The sequence below is a fragment of the Macaca nemestrina genome, chromosome 3, assembly GCF_043159975.1.
Source record: "Macaca nemestrina isolate mMacNem1 chromosome 3, mMacNem.hap1, whole genome shotgun sequence".
Classification (NCBI taxonomy): domain Eukaryota; kingdom Metazoa; phylum Chordata; class Mammalia; order Primates; family Cercopithecidae; genus Macaca; species Macaca nemestrina.
Window position 1 is genome coordinate 69,567,568 of NC_092127.1, and position 23,292 is coordinate 69,590,859.

General features: G+C 36.0%; 1 long non-coding RNA gene across 5 annotated transcripts in view; it reads left to right on the forward strand.

The window, feature by feature from the left end:
* Positions 1-20,120, forward strand: part of LOC105486169 (uncharacterized) — a 28,399-nt gene extending 8,279 nt beyond the window's left edge. For 2 of the 5 annotated variants that reach the window (XR_011621040.1, XR_011621037.1), the window contains exons 2-4: positions 14,391-17,386; positions 18,231-18,420; positions 19,620-20,120. This is a non-coding gene — a long non-coding RNA (uncharacterized lncRNA). Of the gene's footprint in view, positions 1-699; positions 905-4,973; positions 5,140-14,390; positions 17,387-18,230; positions 18,421-19,619 lie in introns of those variants that run through there. The other 3 variants (XR_011621038.1, XR_011621039.1, XR_011621041.1) reach the window with 3 other exon arrangements.
* The last annotated feature ends 3,172 nt before the right edge of the window (positions 20,121-23,292 follow it).

Genomic DNA, 23,292 nt, shown 5'->3' on the forward strand with positions numbered 1-23,292 from the left:
CAACACGTAAAATCACATCACAAAGTTTTGTAATCACCAGGGCAGAAAAAAAAAAAAAGAAAAAAAGAAAGAAAGAAAAAAAACAAACAAACACCTTTTCTCTGCTGCCCTCATCCTGGTTTCCAATTAATCTGTGTCATAGATAAGACATCAAGTGATCAAGTGATAATTTTTTAAATGCCATATTTAACCGGGGTGGCAGTCATGATAGGTATGATTTATCAGGGGCAGATTATGTGTCAGGTTTTATGCTAAGGACTTTATGTGTCCAATCTTGTCTAATCCTTACAGCTGCTCTTGTAAGATTGAGATGGGGCTATTTTCCATATTTTACAGAGGGACTTGAGGCTCAGAGGTCTAATGGCTTCCCTCATGTCACCATGTTATTAGTTAGTGGAGTTCACATTTGAAATTCGATCTGTTTATTTCAAAGCATAGGCTTTTACCCAACATGTAGTGCTCCTGCCTCTATTCTTCATTTCTTTTTTTTTTTTTTTTGGATTTTATAGAAGATTCCACAACTATTTGGTTTTTCTCTTACCAGCAAAATCGACCTTTCCCTTGCAGTGAGAAAAAGACCAACTCGCATCTGCTTGGTATCTAGTAAAAAATGGAGCAGATTGCACAGTGAGTGGAAAAATGAATGAGAAGTCCAGCTATGAAAATAAGTCAGAGACAAAAATGAAGACAATAAAATATATTTTGGATAAGCGCATTGCCTAAATATGTAGCTGTCAAGCTGGTGAGGTCATAAAGAGAACAGTGAGGTCATAAAGAGAACAGAAGATTGTCTAGGTCTGGGCGTGAGGTCCAAGTGAAGTGCCCTGAAAGAGCCACTGATAGAGAATAAGTTACTATTGAGATATATTTTTAGATTAGTTACCATTCTCTGTATTTAACCCAGGTAAGTAAATATAGGAAACTAAAATTTACTGGAGAGACTCACAGGACCATACTAGGAATATCTCTGAGGGCTCATCTAGTTTTCCAAAGTACCTTCCAAGACAAGTATTATCATCTCCAGGTTTTAGATATGAAAATGGAGGCTGAGAAAAGAACAGTAAGTGGCCCAAGATCATACACTGGGAAATTGCAGGAGAGACTGGAGTTCCTTGGACTGGAGTCCAAGGCTGTGCTCTTCCTGCTACCCCTTATTGTAATCAACCGTGCTCAGCCTGAGAGATAAACAAGCAACCGGAGTTCTCATTCTCTGCTTCTTAAGACCTTGGCAACCACTCATGTTTGATTTTTAAGGGACACATGTTTTACTTTACTTCTTTTTTCTTAACTTTTGTAATTATGATAGTATTTAGGGAGAGTAGAACTTAATTTTCTTACCAGAAGCCATTTATGTCCTAGACACTGATAACCCCTTAATGGGTTTTATAGAACCTGTAGTGTTCTGCTAAAGACATTTCCTATAAAGACAATGTTCCCTCTCTGCTAGAAAATTTCATATATTTAAGAGCTGAATTTTTATTTTGCTTGGCTCATTATTACACACACGCGCAACATTTTTCATTTTTTGAATACTGCCTTGAGACCGTTCTTTGTATCCATGCAAATGTTTTCATGATGTGATGAAATATATATAAGGTTATTTAGTAATATCCTTGTTTAAGATAGGCTGTTCCTGAAAGATCATTTTTATATACATTCTACATTCATTGGGATTATTAGAAAGTGTAAGTCATTTAAAACATCTGAATTTGGTTTGTAAGTCCAAGGTCTTTGAGATAGAGAAAACAGATTTTTTGAGAAAGTGGCTATCAGCACTGAATGCTACCACCTTGTACAAGTTTTTACCATAGTATTTAGGAAATTAGCTACAAGTGTTTCTATAGCAAACATTTGGGTACATTCATGATTGTGATTAATATTACAAATTTTTTTGAGAAAGAAAAACTGCTAAAAAGAAATAGCCGCTTGCAGTAACAAACTTACTTCTTCCCTTTCACATCTCATTCTTAGATGGAGGTTATGTTATGCCTTGAATCAATTAATCTGTTAAAATTAATAATCTGAATTTGGTGCCTAGTTTTTCCACTTATCCATAAAAAGGGAGTGGAATCATGTAGGTTTCACTGGGCCTCAGCTCACCTCCGGGCTCTGGTTGGAAGCTCTCTCACTTTTTATGTTGATGCTACAGTAATCAACTCAAGTGGAAAAAACAGTTAATCAATTGCCACATTAGTATTTTGTCAAAATAAGTGAATTTTAGTTTGTGTGTAATAATAAAGAGGATTTAAATGTTTGTTTCTTCACAATGGGTTTTAGTTGGGCTCGATGTTAATAGAAAAAAATTGTTTTGAGATTGTCATTTATTTTATACTACATTAGAAAATTCTGCTCTCAAATATTAAAGTCAGATGAGGCCTTTATGATTACTCTTTATATTCATTAGAATGACAAATAGAAAGTTGTTTTTCCAATAAAATTATGACTTTTATTTTTAAGACAGAATTTGCTTTATAAATATTAAAGTATTAATACTAGTGGAAGTCCATGAAGAATTTACAAAAAGAAAGAGGCTGTACTTAGCTCACACCCTCTTTAGCCACCATTGCCATCTTATTTAGCTTTTAAGAAAATAGAGAATAAAAAATTAATTTTGTTTAGGTCAAAAATGAAGATGACTATTGACTTATTATCAATGGAATTACTAACAGATACTTAGGGAATATGCCACGACCCGTACTCAGAAGGTTCTAAGGGAACATCTCTATCTTAGAACTGTGGAAATATCCTTAGAATCCTGTAAATTTTCATGGTTCACTAGGGTTTCCACTCCAGTATAAAGACAGGTAGATCTCCTCCTCATCCTCCTCCTTCTCCTTTTTCTTCTTTCTCCTCTTTCATCCTACTTCTCCTTCTCTTCTTCCTCCTCCGTTTTCTCCCTCTTCTCTTCCTTCTTCTTCCTCTTTCCCTTCTTCTGCTGCTACCCCTACTCTTCCTCATCTTCCTCCTCCTCCTATGAGCCAGTTTATGTTAGATTCATACTTTCTCATTTCTACTGAAATAGCATTAACAGTGTCAGTGATTGAAGAAACACAGAGGGACCCTATGATAATCCATTTGAACACAAAGCTATGTTGTAATACATTTTAAACATTGGGTAGCTAGCTTTGTTGTTATAATGCCATGAGATTTATCCCCTCATTCTCAAAGAGAAATTCCATCAGGAAACCTGATGACTCTGGGGAAAAGAAGGGTGAGGTTAAGAATGATAAAGGACTGTTCTTCCATGCAAGAGCTTTAGGAGGTGGGTCAACACCTACAGATGCTAAGTAATTTTGAGGATAGGCTTGCAAGTTAGGTCATCTGTGTTATAATGCGGGCAATTTGTTTAAACTCTCCATGAGTTTCTTCATCTTTAAAATGGGGCAAATGGCTACTATTTGATATAACTATTTGAGGAGTAAATAAAATAAAATAATGTGCATAAAATATTTAGAAGACCTATTAGCACATGGTAGATGCTTAATAAATATTGTAGTGGAATGGAAACTATGTTCTGGAATTTAATAACTCTTTGGTTTGGTTTCAAGGAAGTGGGTAATCTTAGCACTTTATTGAACTAAAGGGAAAAGTACTCAAATAAGTTATTCAGGTCAATATATATGGAAGTTTCCATACAGAATCTTAGGTATTTGTACAGATAGATACCTACATTAGAAAATTTAAAAATCTGTAAAAACAAGCAGGTGTGTGTCTGTATTCTGAACAGAACATATATTTTTAGTTGATTAATACCTTTAGAGCTGCTACCGAGAAAAATAATTTTATATGATAATTTTTGTGTTTCATAAAAATCTTCAGATACACAAACATAGGGTAAAAAATGTTGAAAAATATAGAAAGATGCCACCTTTTATCACAAGGCACTTTTCTATCCTATATTCTTATAATCAATGTGCCCTAAGCTTTGCATCTAGATTATTCTTCATGTATGCTTCCAGCAAAGTTATTTCCATTTCGTAAATTCCATTGAAGAGTTTTAACATTAAGTGCCCCATGAATGAATGAAGTCACAGGGAGATTTCCACATGAGATGTCTTTGATCTTGTTGTAGCTTTACTGTTTCCATAAGTACTTCTGACCAGTGGGAAGTCCCCGAGTACTGTGCTCACGGTGCCTGGGAATCCTTCATCAGGCTTATAGCTATTTAAAATGCAATAACTCTTTAAAATTTGTAAATTAACCCAGGAGATATGGTGGTTTCTCTGTTAGAGGTCAAAAGTGGATTAGGCAGAAATGGTCAAAAAGTAATTTCACTGCTGACAAAGTCGATCACCTTCTTACTCTCTATAGATAAATGAGAAGTGTGTCCATCACTTACATAGAAGACCCGCTGGCCCCTGGTCGGGGTTGGTTTGGTTTTGTTTTCTAAGTTAGATTCAGTCTGTAGGCCATAGTGTTTCAGTTTTAACCAGAATCTATTAAAAAAGCAGCATGAAAAAAATCTTAAGAAAGGAAATTTAAAATAACCTATGCTTTAAAGGCTAGAAAGTATTATGAATATCAGAGTTAAAATGTGTTTTACGTCCCTCTAATCCAAGATTATATTTTTTAGTCTCTCTCTTTAAGTACAACTTTTATAAATATTTTTAAAAATCATGCACTTTTAAATTTTTGTTCAGACCCTAAATTTTTTGAAGTAAGCAAGACATAGATAATAAATGAATTAGTGGCTCTGTAAATAAACAGTATCTTTATAAGATGAAGTATGGTCCATAGCTGTTTTCTACCTTCCATAAAGTATGTGGCCAGGCTTCTCTCAGGACACACTTTGTAAATGCCCATCTGGCTATTCCATGTTATGTGTCCAGTAATAGAGATGAATGAGGCATGCTTTGCCCTGGAGCAGGGAGAACTGGTGTCTTCCCATGAGCAGAGCTGCTCCTACAACATTTAAGAAACAAACAGAGATTGTCTTTCTAGGTATAGAATTTTTTGCTTGATTGTCTTTCTAGGTATAGAATTTTTTCTGATAAAAAATAAAATACCTCTGAACAAACTGTGGACAGCTGACTGTGTGGACAAAGTCAGGAAAGGCCACACCCGTGCCAAGAGGTGCCTTTTCTTGGGCTGGCCCATAGTGAATTTCATGGCCACCTTCCAGTAAGACCGCAGCTACTGGTAAGACCCCAACTTGGACCTGTGTTAAAGGAGTTAGCTATGAAAGAACACAGTCAACTTCATAGTGTCTAGGACAGGTAGAAAAATGTAATTAAAATTTTCCCTGAACTTTCTTGAAATGCAAAACATTATAATATGATGTCTATTAAGCCAGTAACTCACTTTTGACCTTCTCCATGACACTTATATGCTTTGTACTTTCCCCAAAGAGGTTTTTATGTGCCAATATATGTAAATGGACGTTAAATTGTGAGAACTATTGGAACAATTTTCTTCGACTTTGATCAGCCGTTTTTCGACAGTGCTCTTTGAGTACTTGGGGAGTGGGTGTTCAGGGGCTGTGGAGAGTGGAGGGAACAAAACTCTAGGCCTCCTTCTCCAACATCCTCCTTCCATTATGCCCAGTCTTATCTGTGGTTTTAAACTTCTAGAATAGACCATTCTTCACCAAGTATTATTCAATAGTCCATTTAAGTTTGAAAAAATGCTTTTATACTCCTAAATTTATTTCCCAAATAAATAGTATTTAAGGATACAAATAGACCTGGTGCAGTGTCTTATGCCTATAATCCTAGCATTTTGGGAGGTGAGGTGGGAAGATCACTTGAAGTGAGGAGTTTGAGACCAGTCTGGGCCATATAGCAAGACCTCATCTTTAAAAAAAAAAAAATGTATATACATACAAATAAAATTAATGATATCACCAAATACCGGGTTGCCTGAATTGTTATGTAGCAGATTATCATATTTGGTATCCATAGAGAGGTAACAATCTAAAAGAATAGTTGGATTAATGGAGCGTAGGCTGGTTTTCCAATATACATTCTTAGTCTGGTATGAGGATGAGTAATGTGGCTTCCTACCCTGGATATCCTTTCGTTGATATCGGGTTCACAGGGATCATGCAACATGTATCTCCTGCTCTGAGCAGCCACACGTCATACTTGTTTTACATGGCAAGGGTTCAACGTATGCACTTAACACTCTTCGTTCCTCCTCACTCCACTCCACCAAAATCTCATGCATCATCATAAAGTTGAAACAACTAAAATATTTCCAAGTTCTTAATTTACTAAATTCTATAATTCACCTATTTACTTAAGGAAAACATTTCCAAAGCTTACTGGAAACAAATACATGTTTGTATCATTCCCTGCATATCTTGTTTTCCATGACAGATTTCCGTAAAGGTGATCAGTTTCTATAGCTTAATGCCTTCGTGTTGCAGGTAAAAGCAAGCAGTTTAAATACCTTTTAATCAAAGAGAAGCCTTTGATTAGAAGGTTTCCAAGAAAGTTTTTTTAATGATGGAGAAATGTGGAAACCAGGTTTACAAGTGTCATATTGGCTATAAAGCCATGTGGATATGTAAAAGGCAATTACAACATTGCCTGGCAACTAGTTCTTTTGCTATTTGCTGTTATTACTCTTCTGCAATTCGGCCTGAGTAATAAGACACTGTATCCATGTAGGTATACAGATTGGGGGCAGCAGGCAGTGGCAATTGGGAGTGGGAGAGCTGTTGCTAGTGGATATATAAAATGTGGCAGACCCTGCGGAAAAGTTTATGGTTCCATAAAAAGTTAAACACAGAATTCCCATTTGACTTGGCAATTTATTCCTTAGTATAGATCTAAGAAAAATTTTTAAAAAAACATACATCTACACAAAACTTTGGCACAAATGTTTATAGCAGTATTGTATTAACATATAATTGCTAAGAAGTGGACACAAACAAATGTTCATCAACTGATGAACAGATAAACAAAATGTGGTACAGGTGCCGAGGGCAGTGGGGAATGAGGGGTGAGTGACTGCTTAACAGGCATAGGGTGTGCTTTAGTGGTAATGAAATTGTTCTGAAACTAGAATGTGTAGCTGGTTTCAAAATATTATGAATGTACTAAATGTCACTCATGGGAAATTGTATGCTATATGAAATTTGCTATTTTTTTAAAAAGCTAGAGGTTTATAAGTCCTTACATGAATGACCCTTAAATTATTCTCAATTTGGATATTGAACACTGCAGTGAAATAGTGGAGAAAATATTAATCATTAGTAAGCAACAGGTGAATTGATCTCAATCAGAGAATCGTAGCAATGAAGAGTAAGTTTTCTAGGAACCAATTAACCTAGTGCAATTTATGTGTCTTGTAAAGAAATAAAATATGGTGGGGTTTTTTTTCTCTAAAAAATGTGTTGTTTCTTGGCCAAGAGTGTTCCTTCTAAATGCCACATTTCTTAAGTCTGATTTAACCTGAAAAATAATATTCTTTATATTTGAATAACACTTCAAGCTATAAGAACACTTGGAGGTTTAATTAACCCACTTTTCAGTTGTGGAAACTGGAGCTCAGAGTAGTTCAGTGACTTGCCTGTGAGGACATAGCTTGCATCACATAGTTACAATTAAGTGTTTAACTTCCAAACCAACCTGTCTTCCACTCTGAGATCTACTTCCCATCACTGTAATACTGCCTGTGAAAGAGCAGGGCCCATCAAGGCCCAGTTATGAGGATGGTACAATTTATACATGTACCCACATCAGTGACAACCAGCTGCTGACATTTTTATCTAGAACGACGGTCTTAATATGTTGTTATAAATATTTTATGTAGTTTAACTTTTTCTCCCATTTTTAAAAATTGTAGTTCTTCTGAACTAAAGGAATGCTGGTGCTCTTTCCTAGAAAGGCATTTTATTTTGTCAGTACATGTATTTTAAATATTTAACTTGTGATTAAAATGCAAATCTCTATTCACAGTCCCCTTTTTTTAAAATAAATTTTTAGACTATCCTCAAACAATTTATCCTGGCTGCCTTGTAAATAATGTTCTCTCATTTACCTGCATATTTTTTTTAATTTTTATTTTTGAGGAAGTACTGATTACCACTCTCATCTTTCCCTTCTCTCCCCACTATAGATGGGAGATAACATTATTCTTTTATTTATTTTTGAGACAGGGTCTCACTCTGTTGCCCAAACTGGAGGGCAATGGCACAACCGTGGCTTGCTGCAGCCTCAACCTCCCTGGGCTCAGGTGATCCTCTCATGTCAGCCTCCAGATTACAGGTGTACAACATTATGCCTAGCTAGTTTTTTGTATCTTTTTGTAGAGGAAGAGTTACACCATCTTGCCAAAGTTGGTGTCAAACTCCTGGGCTCAAGCAACCCACCCGCCTCGGCCTCCCAAAGTGCTGGGATTACAGGTGTGAGCCACCATGCCCAGCCTATTCTTAAGACATATATTAAATTTCCAAGCCAGGAATGGTGGTTTGTGCCTGTAATCCCAGCTACTCCAGAGGCTGAGGCAGGATGAATGCTTTAGACCAGCAGTTCAAGACCAGCCTGGCCAATAGTGAGACCCCCATCTCTACATTAAAATAAAAATTAAAAAATAATGGAAGAAACAAATTTTCATAAATGTAGGTTACTCTACTGAGTGATTCTCAAAGCAGCTGCTACTTTCTACTCTTGAACCCAGAAAGATGGTAGGCCTTCCAATCCAGGCAGGAGTGAATGAGAATGAGATTGGTTCTGCAGCCCAAATATTTTATTACAGAGCAACCTGTTATTTTCTGGAACATGTCTTGTTTTCCTGAAATATTCTGTGTATTTTCCCAACCCACAATTTGATCTTGCTTAGTCTAGTCATACATTTAATAAAACAACATAAATTGTACTAAAAATATTAGCAATGAAGATTCATTCGATCATAAGCTCTTAGCTAATTTATGCCACTCTGTTTGGCGCTATTATTAAATCTAATAATAAATTACATTAGGTACATAAATCTAGCCAAAGAAAAGGACTACCCAAAGAACATTGCCCTTCAGATCTTCACAGAGGACATCAAGAAATGTGCCTCTGTAAGTGGTTTTAAGACCAAACATTAAATTCAAAATTCCTGACTTAGGCAGAATGAAAGGGAGATATAGACAGAGTTGATAGAGCCAGAATGGGGAGGAAACGAAGGAGTGATAAATGGAGGAGAGAAAGAGTATTTTAAAAGTACCATATGGAAAACTGTATTTTTATATATTCATGAATGCTTTTGTATGTATAAAAAGAAAGTGCTAGGCAATATGAAGCAAGAGGAATCCATGTTGACTGCAGTGCTTAAGCTGGAAAGGAATATTGCATATTAAATGTCTGTAAACTTTAGTGGTTTGTTGTAGTAAAGTGATTTTCGCAAGCAGGAATTTCTTGTTGGAATTAAACTTCTTTTTTCCAATTGTCACTACTTACAGAGTAGTTTTGGTTGTTTCCATGTTTTAAAAAATGTTTATTTTATTTTTAAAAATTATTCACTTAGAAATAGTTGTAAACATACAGAAAAATACAAAATAATGCAAAGAACACCCGTATGCTATTTACTCAGATTCACCTATGTCGTAGCAGTTTACCACATTGATTTTCCATTTATTTGCATTCTTTGTCTATCTCTGTCTCTCTCTCTTTTTTCTCCATTTATGTGTATGTGTACACCTGTTTTCGAAGGACAGTTATATACACCATGGCCCTTGATTCTTAAATACCTATGCATTTTCCAAGAATAAGGTTATTCTCTTCATAACCATCATTCAGCTGTCAACTTTAGTAAATTTAACATTGGTCGCATATTTTAATCTCCCATTCACGTTCCAATTTTGTCAGTTGACCCAAATAATGTTCCCTTTCTAGCACAGGTAATGCAGTTAATTGCTATGTCAAATATACGGAGTTTTGAGTCTTTTATTCTGAAGAATGTCAGGATTGAACTGAGCTGAGAGGGACATCACTTTCAAGTGATCGGCATGTGTCTACCTCTTTTTTTTATGCTGTTGGTTTAAAAAAATCAAACTTTTACCTTCAAATATTGTGTAAGTTTTTATATCTGAAGTTGTAGTGCAGTAGTCAGGTTGTTCATAAAGATGACAAGATACTCTTCATATATTTTGATGGCACCTTACTCTTACAGCAGCTCTGATCATACAACATAGTATTTGTAGGAGGAAAAATGATATTTCAAAAACGCTATTTCCTGGCCAATAGCAAAAGTCATGTGAATGTTCTGACCTATTTCCAAATACCAGATGCATTGCTTGAGGGAGCTGAGACTAGAGAGGCCTCCTGTGGGGAAGGACACTCTTGTCTGCCTGCTTTGATTTCATTGTGGCAAATGGTAACATTCAGCATTTTTCATGGAGAATTGCCCTGAAATTTAAAAAACTAAACTTTATTTAGTTATAATTTACATGAAAGAAACATTTCTAATGCTTATGATTCATTTCTGAAGCTCCAAGTTTCCCTTTAATACTGCTTCATTTCATTTTATAGAAATTTTTCTTAACATTTCTTATAGTGTAGGTCTGGTGCCAACAAATTTTCTTAGTTTATTTTTAATTTTAAAAATGTCTTTATCTCATCTTCACTCTGGAAAGATATTCTCATTAGACATAGAATTTTCCTTGCCAATATTTTTATTTCAACACTTTAAATCTACTTCACTGTTTTTTGGTCTCTTTGCTTTCTGATGAGCAGTCTAGCATCAGTAAACATCGATCCTCTGTCTTTGATTTTTCATCTTATTTTTACTGCTTTCAAGATTTTCTGTTTTGTTTTTTTGGCCTTGAGTAGTTTGACTATGATGTGTCAAAGCCCAGTTTTCTTCGAATTTAGTCTAGTTGGCATTTTCTGAAGTTATTGATTTTGTTATTTTTTATGTTTTGCCAAATTTGGGAAAATTTTAGCCATTATTACTTTGAGCATTTTTTTTTCTGTCCCATTTTCTTTCTTCTGTCATTCTGGGATTCCAGTTACATGTAAAACTTTTTTTTTTTTTTTCTCTTGAGACAGGGTCTCGCTCTGTCACCCAGGCTGGAGTGCAGTGGCATGATCTCGGCTCACTGCAACCTCTGCCACCTGAGTTCAAGCAATTCTCCTGCCTCAGCCTCCCAAGTAGCTGTGATTACAGGCACTCACCACCATGTCAAGCAATTTTTGTATTTTTAGTAGAAACAGAGTTTCACCATGTTGGCCAGGCTGGTCTCGAACTCTTGACCTCAAGTGATCTGCCCTCCTCAGCCTCCCAAAGTTCTAGGATTACAGGTGTGAGCTACTGCACCTGTCCCATGTAAAACTTTTTAAAATTTCATTTTTATTTTTAGACACACAATTATACACATTTATGGGGTAAATGATGATGTTTCAATACATACCATGTATAATGGTCAGATCAAGGTAATTAGCATATTCATCATCTCAAATATTTACCTTTTTTTGTGTTGTGAGCATTCAATTTTCTCTCTTCTAGATATTTGAAAATGTATATTATTGTTAACTATAATCATCCTACAGTGTGGTAAAACCCTAGAAGTTATCCTTCCTATCTAGCTGTAATTTTGTATCCTTCAACAAATCTCTCCTTATCTTTCCATTTCCTGTGCCCTTCCCAGCATCTAGTAGCCTCTATTCTCCTTTTTAATTTCCTAAGATCAAGGTTTTTTTTAGCTTTCACATATGAGTGACAAAATGCATTTATTGAAACTGTTGATATTGTCCACAGGTCCCTTAGGCTCTGTTCATTTATTTTTAATCCTTTTTTTAATCCTTCTTCAGATTGGACACTTTCTATGGATTTATTTTCAATTTCACTGATTCTTTGATTTGTTATTTCATGTATTTTTCAGATTTAAAATGTCTGTTTTGAAATATATACTATGTCTATGATGAGATTGTCCATATTTTATTATTTGTGAAATTATTTTTCTTTACATAATTGAGCATAATTATAACAACTGCTTTTTGTTTCATAATTTGAACATCTAGATCATCTTAAAGTTGGCCTCAGTTGGAATTGGCCACATTTTCCTAGATTTTCATATATTAAGAAACACTTCAGCTCATATGAAGAAAATAGCCACATTTCAATTTTTTAGGAAATTATTTAATAGTTTATTTTTAAAAAAATACTTGTTTATAAACAGCACTACCTACTGGAATTTATTTTGTCTACAAGGAGAACAGCATTAGGAAGAAATACACATATCTTTGTAATTATTATTTTGGACTTAATATGTTCCTTATGCCATGAAAACCCATTATCCTACACACCACATAAAGTAAGAGATGCATATTATCATTTCAAAAGAGATTTTTACTTTACCAAAGATTTCATGGTAGAATTTTAAAATTATATGAAAGGACGTTCAGACATTTTTTAAAAATAGCAGAACCTTTCCTTCTAATTAAGTCCCATCCTAGAACCCAGAGCTTGCACCCTCCTAGATACTTTAGCATAAGCAGCCCCTGATATACCTGAGTTTGGGTTCTCTGAGCCCTGCCGTTGGATTCTGAGACATTTTTTCACAATCCTTAGATCTACAAGCAGCACAATTTGAAATTGATGAATATAAGATGACTTTGTTCATAAAAATCCAATTAACAGCTTTCAGGACCATTTGTCATGTCAAGCAGTTAGGCTATCAGGAAGAAAAATACAATGAAAACAATAGCAGTGAATTATAAAAGGGTTTCCTCTAATTTCGTTTTTAACATCATCTTTACGGCACATGGGAGTCCACTTATGTTTTTTTGTCTTCTTTAAGCACTGTTTTATCAGAGAAAGGAGCCCTCATTATGGACGCATATGCATAGTAAATGTTCTTAGTTACATATTGCCTTATTTTAAAATAATGTCTTTTGAAATTCAGAGTGCAGTAGTTGTCATCTTGGAATCCTATTAATCCTTTTGGGTTATTTTCTGCAAATTGTCTTCCTGTTTTTATGGAGCAGTTTCTCAATGTGAAGTGCAGTAGAGAGCTATTATAGATACCCTATTCGTTGACAGAGTTGGGAATGGAACTTAAATTTCTAAAATTTTATTTAATTGCCTCAATAGATTTCAACAATGAAGTTCTTAGTAACCATGATATCCCGCACAGAGAAAATGCTTGCCACACAGGTGTTTTAAAAATGTCTTTTATAGCTAGTTCTTATTCTGATTTTACTAGAACTGCATTTGTGATGTGCAAAGATATAAGCCATATGATAAAAACACAACCCGGGAAGAGAGAAAGGGCCCAGCTCCTCCTTTTAAAACTGTTCTCTCCATTGCCGAAGTGGCCTCCCGAGGCTGAGGGGCAGCCCCTGTGCCCTATGTGAATTCTCAGTCTTTCTCTTTCTTGCCTGTGCTGTTATATCACAAGTGCCACAAGTCCTTTATTTTAAGAGAGATATATATGTTTTACTGAAATTCTTTCTACTGGCTTCATGTTATATAAAGGAATGAAAATAAATTATAATTAAGGATTCACGCTCTACATGTGCTTAACTTTGTCATTACCTGGAAACAAGCTTTGTCTTTGAAATACAGGTAATAATTTGACAATAATTATTTAATCTTATGCATTAAAATTCCAAATTTATAGTAATTTTTCTCATTTCTTTTTTACAGTCTATAACCATAACAATAACAAATTCAGACACAACAAATGACATAATCAATATGTCACTACTAAAGCTAGCAATAACTGTAGGTTATCTATGTTATTTTTGTTAAAAACCAACTTTGATTTTTGAATTTATATATATTCAACTATATATGTCTATATGTATATGACCACACATACACACATGTGTGTTTGTATAATGAACCTCCCATCATAAGACAGCTGATTATTATAGACATCAAAGTCATATTTTATACTCCCACATTTAGGAATGGAAGGCAACAAAGTTATAATATATTTTAAATTTGGCGTGAACTGAAAGGGAAAACATAATGAAATCAGGCTACAATCTTAGAACACCAATAACATATATATTTATACATATATGTTAGTGCTCTAAGATTGTAGCCTGATTTCAATATATAAATATATATTGAAATTTGATGTATATTTAAATATATAATGAAGTATATATTGAAATTTGATATATATATCTACAATTTTAGAGGACTAATATAATTATGCTAGCACTTTGAGTTCGCACCAAATTTAAAATGGAAATACAAGACGTGTACTCATATATAAACTAATATTATATTATACCTTTGTTGTCTTCAATTCCTAAGGGTGGGAGTACAAAATACGACTTTGATATCTATAATAATCAGCTGTCTTATGATGGGTACACATATACAACAAAATTTTGTAAAATTCTTGATAAAAAGTTCCAAACTCCTCGACTGCACTGTTCTTTCCATATCTTCTTTCCTGGTTCCTCTCCTCTCACACTTATTACTCACTCTGATTATCATCCAAGGGCTCAATCTCACCATGATGAGTACTAAAGGATGTATTTTGTTGGAAGTTTGGCACAAAGAACACCTGGTTAGAAACCACATCCCCTGGATTCTGATCCTGAGAATTCGATATCTGATGCTTCTCCTGAATTTATAAAGGAAGAGTGGTGTGTGCACAAGTGCCCACAAATCCATGGCCTCCAGGTTTGCATGACTGTTTTGTTTTCAAGTGTCTGTTTACCAATCAAAAAGGGCCATGCACAGAGAAAATTGGGTAACATAAACTCATGTAGAGTCCTGAAGGAGAAACTCAATTCAGGAGATAAAGTCAACTTGGACAGCGAGTCTGTTGGCGTGGTGGCCTGTCTTTAAGGTAGGTAAAGTTTTTGCATTATTTATGCACAAGATATCTCTGAAGTTTTATGATTGGTTTCTCTCATCATGATTGCCTAAGAACAATAATAGGCATAGTCTTTTAAGAATCTGAAAAACTGAAAAACATTTGACAATGTCAAAATTTAAGAAAATTGATTTCCTCTGTTTTTCAAAACTTTATATGATAGATATGCTGTCCTTTCTCATCACACACCAACCTTTCCATCTTCACTCGTGATCACTCCATGCCAAATAATAACAATGATTAGTAACCCTAATACAATAAATGTTAAAATACACAATTATATATAGAGAATGTTTATAAAATTAAGCATCCTGCATTTGATGACTTCCCACTGCCTAAGACATCTCCACAGCATGCTTTGACCTTGACGTTGAAAGTGGTATAGCAATGCCTCTACTATGGTGCCTTCTTTCACCTTTACCACCCATAGCTCACTTTGGGAATATTTGTTATGCATTACCTACCACCCACAGTTATAGTTACGCAATCAGTAGCTCTCACCATGAGCCTCTTGTAAATCTGACTTTTAATGTGGGTGCAGCAGCCAGAATTAGTTTGGAATTCAGAAAATTCAATTTCTACAAAAATAGATAAGTTTTGAATCGATACAGCAAAATCACAAGTGTCTAGGTACATTTCTACAAGGGAAAATAATAAGGAATTTAATCAGTCCATTTCAGTACGTGTTAACTGCTCTGAAAAAAATTATGATGATGTGGTAATGAGTAAACAGGTTTTTTAAATTGTCTTAGAATCTCAGTTACTTTTGGTCATTTCTTATCCCCATTTATGTTCAGCCGTGTGATAAATAGCAACATTTCTGTAATGATGTATAGTGGACTGCTACTATGCTAGGACCATAGTGATATACACTAGTATGCAAATCACTAGTTGGGTGCTGTCCTCCCTGAGGTACACACATGAAATTGATTTAATATTTCACAAAGACTTAGAGTTATTATCTGCAGATTTTGCAATCTTAGTCTTGATACTATGTCAAATAGCTGGAGAGTTGGTTTAAACCAGAAATGATTACATGATTTGGACTACATTGGGCCTGCCACTGTGCTGTCTATAGACAGAGGTCAAACAGCAAACACCCTTGGCATAGTCTGCTTGGCTCCTGTTCTAGCTTCACCACTCATCTCAATCAATGGACTCTGCAGCGCAGAGTCCAGGAATCCAGAGAAGAGACACATGCTCTGAATGCATGTAAGTGTAGTACACATCAGAAAAAGTTGTTCCTGAACTCAGCCTCCTAGAGTCAGCCAGAGCTGGGGTGTTTCCTTCCTCCTAACATATTGGGACCCTTCCATGGGTCCCATAACTACCAGATATGGGTGTAAAACATAATCACAGTACATAGTGATGGTGTAGGAGGACTGAGACTTCACATTTTTCACTCTTCTGTCCTCAGTCCTCCAAAGCATGCCTAGCACAAACCACAGTTCAATAAATGTTAGACTGAAGGAACAATTACTGGATTTTAATCATGATAGCTGCCTAAAGGTATTTCCTGAACTAGTCACTATTAAGAGGAGTATTGGGCTGTTTAGTGAAACCAGTGGAAACAGGGTGTGCCTTTGAAGCTAGCAAAGTAGTAAGATAACTTCCCCTTTCCCTCATTGTTTTACACACACGCACGCACACACACACACACACACACGCGCACATGAATGAAAACTTCACAAATTTTAATTGGCTCAATTGTATAGTATTAAGACTTGTTCATCAGTCCAATAATGTGAGAAATTTTCATGCACCACTTAGGAAGCTTACATTGGCATGCCTCTAGCACTAATACTCAGAGGACTGAAGTTAAGATATATCTAAATTTTGATTAAGTCTCTCTGTGGAGGGTGTTTCTGTTCCAGCCCAGAGGTTTAAGGAGTAACATGTGGTTACTCATGGGAGATTTCTGTATATATCCAGCAACTTTCTACTTATAAGTAAAGAAGTGACGTATTATACAGTTAAAGAGAGAATGAAGCTATTGAGAGAGCTTTCTCCCCAGGAACACAGATAGCCCAAATCAGAAGGTCCAGTCCTCAGCATGTGTGCATGAGCACATGGGTGTGTGACTTTAGTTCATTTGGTTCTGAAATTTTCTTGCTAGAAATTAAAAATACTGTGTCTAAATAAACAACATTTTAATGTTGATTTCTTTTTAAGAAAATGATAGGATTTAGGGTGCTTTATCACCAGATCCTGTCAGTTTGTACAAGTTTGCTAAAATATACATAAAGAAGTTTCAGACCATAGGAGAAGACTTTTATCTTCTTTCCCACCGCTGCCCACACTCTGCTTGTTTGTATGCTGCTGGTTTTCGCTGGAGAAAATCCAAGCACTTGCTTCTGGGGTGTGCAAGTCAGTGGAGAGTCAGAGCTATGAAGTTGGGTAGCTAGGAAGGAAGTGAGGACTAAGCTGAATTTTTCAATGAAATGTTTTCTTTGTAATTTCTCTGACATACATTTACCATAAAAAATAATTCTCTAATCTATGTAAGGATTTTCTTCGAAACATCCAAGAAAGTATATTTTCATCCCAACTCTTTGATAAGTGACATGGTGTTATTGATCAGGAGAACAAGGAAGAGATAATAACTGCCATCTAGAGGTAAGGAAGCAATAATTACTGTATTCTAGGCACATTTCAAAAAACCAGCTAACATATTCTTTTAAAAAATATTGGTTTATTGTATTTTTCAGTTTTATGCACTAAAAAAATGACCAGTGCCAAAGTGGTTTATGGGGTCATACACATAGAGTCCAGTTTAAAAATAAATGAATACCTTAGTACTGTCATTGAATTCTTGTTTTTCTCCTAATATTATTAATATAGAATGTTTGACCATTGCATATTCTGAATACATAACATTGATAGGAGATGACATTCTTTGGCCCAAGAAAAGTAACAGAGGACCAATCTACCAGTGGTATAATCTTAACTTTGTCAAATAGTCAAATAACCAGAGAAATCAATATCTGCTTCAGGAACTGAATTCAATAAAATATTTTTGTATGCATTCCTGCATGGAATGAGTCTTAGATAACAGATAAGCTTTGGGTACTTATCGTGTTTTTGGGCAGGAGACAGCATTCCTGTATTGCTACTTTAGAAGTGAAGGGAGCCCTTGAAAATGAATTGTTGTTTCACATTATCAGTAAGTTTTTGTTGAACATACTATGAAATGTTACAGGGGTTTTAAATATGCTATTGGATTTTAGTAATGTTTTCCCAAGTTAAAACACACTGTAGTGGTTACAGGGAAATATTTTCTGATATATTTCCTAAGACACATTTTAGTATGAAGACATATTTGAACATATTTCTCTATTCTTTTGTATTTTCACTGAGTCGTGTAAATGCTCTATGAAAAAAAGTACTTGTTTTATTTCTCTGTATTTACAACTTCCTGAGTAAAATTCCTGGCTTTAAGAGTGTGTATTTTTGTGTTTAGGCTTTTAGACCAGCTGCCAAAAGTCAATGTTGTTCTCTTGTGATACCTTTTGGGAGTGTTACATAACATTGAGCAGCATTCCTCAGCCAATCAGATGACAGCTTATAATTTATCCTTATGTATAGCCCCAAGCATTCTTTGCTTGCCAACTCCCTGCAGCTCAGAAGTGGTAAATGAGTTCACCACAAAGGTAATGAGGTCTTTCATTGTTATTCCCTGGGGAGCAGAGTTCCCACTTTGAACCTGAAATTTAGGATATTAACTCTGAGGAACCACTTTTTTTAAGATGCACACTTTAATTACACCTCTGAAGTGGCAGTTTCCTTAATACTATTCTAGGGATGGTAGAAGGTAGAAGGTATATGAGAAGGTAGGTTGTTAAATGGGAAATTGAGAGCAGCAAGTCACTTCCCCTTTCCCATCTAGGAGATAAAACAGTAGATTGACTATACCACAGAGAGATAAGAAAGTGGTGTGACATGATAGAAAAAAAAAATCTGTTCCTTGGAGTTCGACAAGCCAAAATTCAACTCGCAGTCTCATCACTGAGGGATGTGTAACCTGGGGCAAAGATTCCAAGCCACAGTTTCCTCATTTCAACAATGGCAGTGGTGATAACGCCCAGTTCCTCTGGTCATTACTGACACCTTATTGGTGGTTTGAATAATATCAACACTCATTTCTCCACACATATTGCCTTTCTGTCAATCGGGGCTCACAGTTGGCATTCAGGGAACTACTTGGCTACTATTTTGTCTCTGCTGCTGGAATGAGGAAACTAGTAAAACATTCTAGAATATCCTGATGGAGCTACAATATACCTAATAATAAGACCCCAGCTCTCTGCCAAGATCACCCAGAGAGCAATCCTGAGACCAGGCAACCCATGGAGAGGGACTGCAGTTAGATGAGCAGACATTTTCTCTCCAGCTGCCTCCTTCCTTCACGAAAGACCCTCAGAGAATATCTGCTTTCCAAGTTTAAGATACTTAACAAGTGAATTTCACAAGTTTTTATCCATTGGGTGCTTTATACCTTTAATTAGAGAATGTATATCATTACCCCAAACATCATATATGAGTTGCTTGAAAATTATCCTATTTTTAGGGATGTGACAATTGATATAAAATGTTAGCTATTAAGCTAAGCTATAAATTATAACTTTAGCCCACTGATTACAAGTATTTTAAGATACGTGCCCTAAATGCTGTTGAAAAGATTATAGTTGTTTATTAGAGAAAACTGGTTCATATCTTCCTACATCTACTCTGATTTTTTTCTTAAAATTCTGAATTTCATGTTTTTTCCCACTCCAAGATTCATAGTTGAAATATGATTTATAACTATGCCAAATAAAACAGCACCTTATTTTTCCCTTTTGTGTTACAGGTTTCTATTGTACAATTTCTCTTTGAAAACTGCCTCAGCATATTTGGAGAAGACATCACTTCCCTCTTGGAGAAGAGCTCAATGACTTGTGAAAACAGTGATGCTTCAGGTACCTTGAAAAATTCAGCTGGTTTTGATGAGAAACAGTGAGTGGGGCTCCCAGGAGTCATGACAGATGCTTAGACAGTGGCTGTCCTGGAGTCCAGGGCAAGCCCCAGGCACAATGATGCAGGACCCAGGACTCCATCTGCTCATTCTTCATAATATTGGCTCACAGGTCATCTGCTGAGAAGGTCATCTGCTCCTCCTTCACTGTGCTCACTGAATGAGGACATTCCAAGATCCCAGCTCATCCCATTTGAGCTTTCATTTTCCTAATCCCATGCATCTGTGTTCAGGAAAATCTTCCCACGTGATATTCTATCTTCCCACATGATCTTCTATCTTCCCATTTCTTCCATGCTGTATTACTTTTTTATTATTAATAATAAATGCACATATTGTGTACATGTGTATTAGTCTGTTTTGTGTTGCTATAAAACAATACCTGAGGTGTGGTCATTTATAAATAAAAGAAGTTTATTTGACTTGAGGTTGTGCAGATTTTACAAGAAGCATGGCACCAGCGTTTGCTTCTGGTGAGGGACTCCAGAAGCTCTTACACATGGCAGAAAGTGAAGGGGGAGCAGGCAGGTCACATGGTGAGACAGCAAGCAAGAGAGATGGGAGGAAATACCAGCCATTTTAAGCCATCAGTTTTCCTGTGAACTAATAGAGCAAGCCCTCGCTCATTACCTTGGGGAGGGCACCAAGCCATTCATGAGGGATCCACCCCCATGACCCAAACACCTCCCACTTGGCCACACCTACAACATTTCAGATCGTGTATCAAAAAGAGATTTGGAGTGAACAAATATTCAAACTATCTCATTTTGTGATGATTTGATACATTCCTAAAATATAATCAAGGTAGTTGGAATATCCATCATCACTGGGGCTCGCAACTGATATTCAGCATGCTACACCCTGATATTTCTCTCTTCAGGGATATTTTTCTCTTTCATATTGGAAAAGAGATTTTTTGTAATTTGACTGTTGAATGTCTTACTTTTTCCCAGTCATTGCTATTAGTCATCTCGTTCTCAAGCTCAGTTGTTTTTTTCTTTCAGCACTTCGCAAATGTCTTCTCACTCCCTCCTGGACTGTATGGATTCCATTGTCACTCTGTTGCCTGATAAATTGGAGCTCTTTTCTATGTTATTTGCTTCTTTTCTCTTGCTGCTTTTAACATCCTCTTTCATCCTTGACTTTTGAGAGTTTAATTATTGTGTGTCTTGGGGTTGTCTTGTTTGGGTCAAATCTGTTTGGTGTTCTCTCACTTTTCTGTACCTGAATACTCAGATCTTTCTCAAGTTTGGTAAATTTTTTGTTATTTCTTTGATTAAGCCTTTCTACACCTTACTCTTCTTTCACTCTTTCTTGGGCAGCAATATTTCTCAGATTTGGTCTTTTGAGGTAATTTTATCTTGTAGGCAATTTTCATTCCTTTGTATTTGTATTCTGTGTTGTTGTTGTTTTTTTTCTCCTCTGACTGCATAATTTCAAATCATCTGTCTTTGAGCCCACTGATTCTTTTCTTCTCTTGATTTCCACTGTTGAAAGCCTGTGGTGAATTTTTCAGTTCAGCAAATATAAATGTATTTCTCTGTTTCAGGATTTCTCTTTGATTTTTTAAATCATTTCAATATTTTCGTTAAATTTATTGATAAATTTTCAGTTGCATTTTTGTGTTATCTTAGAGATTACTGAGTTTGCTTAAAATTGCTCTTTTGCAACTTTAAAAGCTCACATATCACCATCACATTAGGGTCAGTCACTGGTTCCTTGCTTTGTTCATTTGGGGAGGTCATGATTCCCTGTTTGCTGCTGTTTCTTGTGGATGTGTGTTTGTGCCTTTGCATTGATGGATTGGTTATGTATTCTAGTCTTCTCTGTCTTGCTTGTTTTGGATTATATTCAGTATGCTTGCTTAGAGATTCTTTGTAATTTGACTGTTGAATTTCTCACTTTTCCCCCACAAGATTGTTTCTTTTTTGCACTAGAAGGCACATTAAGCCCAGGTTTGTCTTGGCTCTAGCAAGCAATCAGAGCACTACCTATCCTGAACATGGAAAGTCCTAAAGGGAATAGTAAGGCAGTGTGGACAGGCTGGCTAAGGATTCGTACGCAGGGCTCCTGTGCAACATACATCTTACAATGTGGTGCTGCTGAACCGTGACTCCGATTTAACATCTGCTTTGGTGGAGTCACAAAGCAGAGTTTCTAGGGCTGGGGATAGTAGTCCCACCTCCTCCCTTTGTCTTCAACTGTCCTCAGGGATATTTCTTTCCTCCGGCACCCCTGATGCTTCCTGTGGGGTGAGACAGAGACAGGCCTCCTGCTAGGGAACCCAAGATGGTGAGGAAACTGGTGTTCACCTCAATCTCATGTTTTTCATTACAGAAACCATGATTCAGGGGAAATTTTCTGCATTTTGGTGCCAGATAGATAAGGAGTTGGGGAGGGTCATCACAAACATGAAAATCCAATATTCTTACCATTTGCTCAGATGTTTTTCACTTCTTTGTGGCTCTGAGAACTGATGCATTCTCATATTTGGGTTCTGAGAGTGAAACCAGCTTGAATCTATGATGGTATTTTTAAACCAGGAGTCTCTTGTGCTACATTTTATTGTATTGTATTGTGTATATATTTACTGATGCAATAAAAATTGTTCTGTAACTTGATGGCATAGGCAACCATTTTATCTGTTCATAACTCACATTAGCATTTTGGTGGAGGCTCAACTGGGCAGTTCTTCTAGTCTTACCTGGGTCCTCATGCATCTTCAGTCAGCTCACAGCTCCACTGAGGCTAACTTACGTGTCTATTGGTTAGTATTTGCTCTCATTTGGTCCCCATGTCTTTAATAAGCCATCTCAGCCTTATTTGTGTGGAGGAGGAAGTGTACACAGCAGCAAGAAAGGGTAAATGCTGTCCAAGCTTCTGCTTGCCTCACATTTGCTAATGTCACGTTAGTCAATGTCCACAGTCACATGATCAAGCTTAGAGTCAATGTAGGAGGAGACGGCACAAGAGATGTAAAGACAAAATACAAAGCTTCAAAACAAAGTGTCATTCATTGCTATTGGGAGCTGTTGGTGTAATCTGCCACATATAATAATCACAACTCAAGGCAGCATCACTACTACACACATCCTTTTACTGATCAGTTTATAACCCTCCATTCTTTAGCATTTCCTAAAGAGTATCCCTGAGTGGAAGAAAATATCTTTAAAATAATAACAAACTTTTTTCTCAGGTATTTCTTGCCCCCACCCATCTTCCTTTATGGTAATTGGGCCCTTAGCTAGGTGAAGAGAAGTTATAGCAGAAATATGAGAAGAAAAGAGCTCTTGTGGCTTGTGAGTTTGAAAAATGCAGTCTCCTAAGAAAACAAAATCTATTTGTGGCATAAAGATTTAGGTAAAATCTCATGGGAAAAGCCGAAAACCATTAGGTTTATGAGACATGTGTCCACTTCCTCAACAGGCTTCTAAACAAAGCAAGAAGCCTTCATAGAATAAATAGCTAAATGATACGTCTAAGAAAGATGGAGCTATGCACATTCATA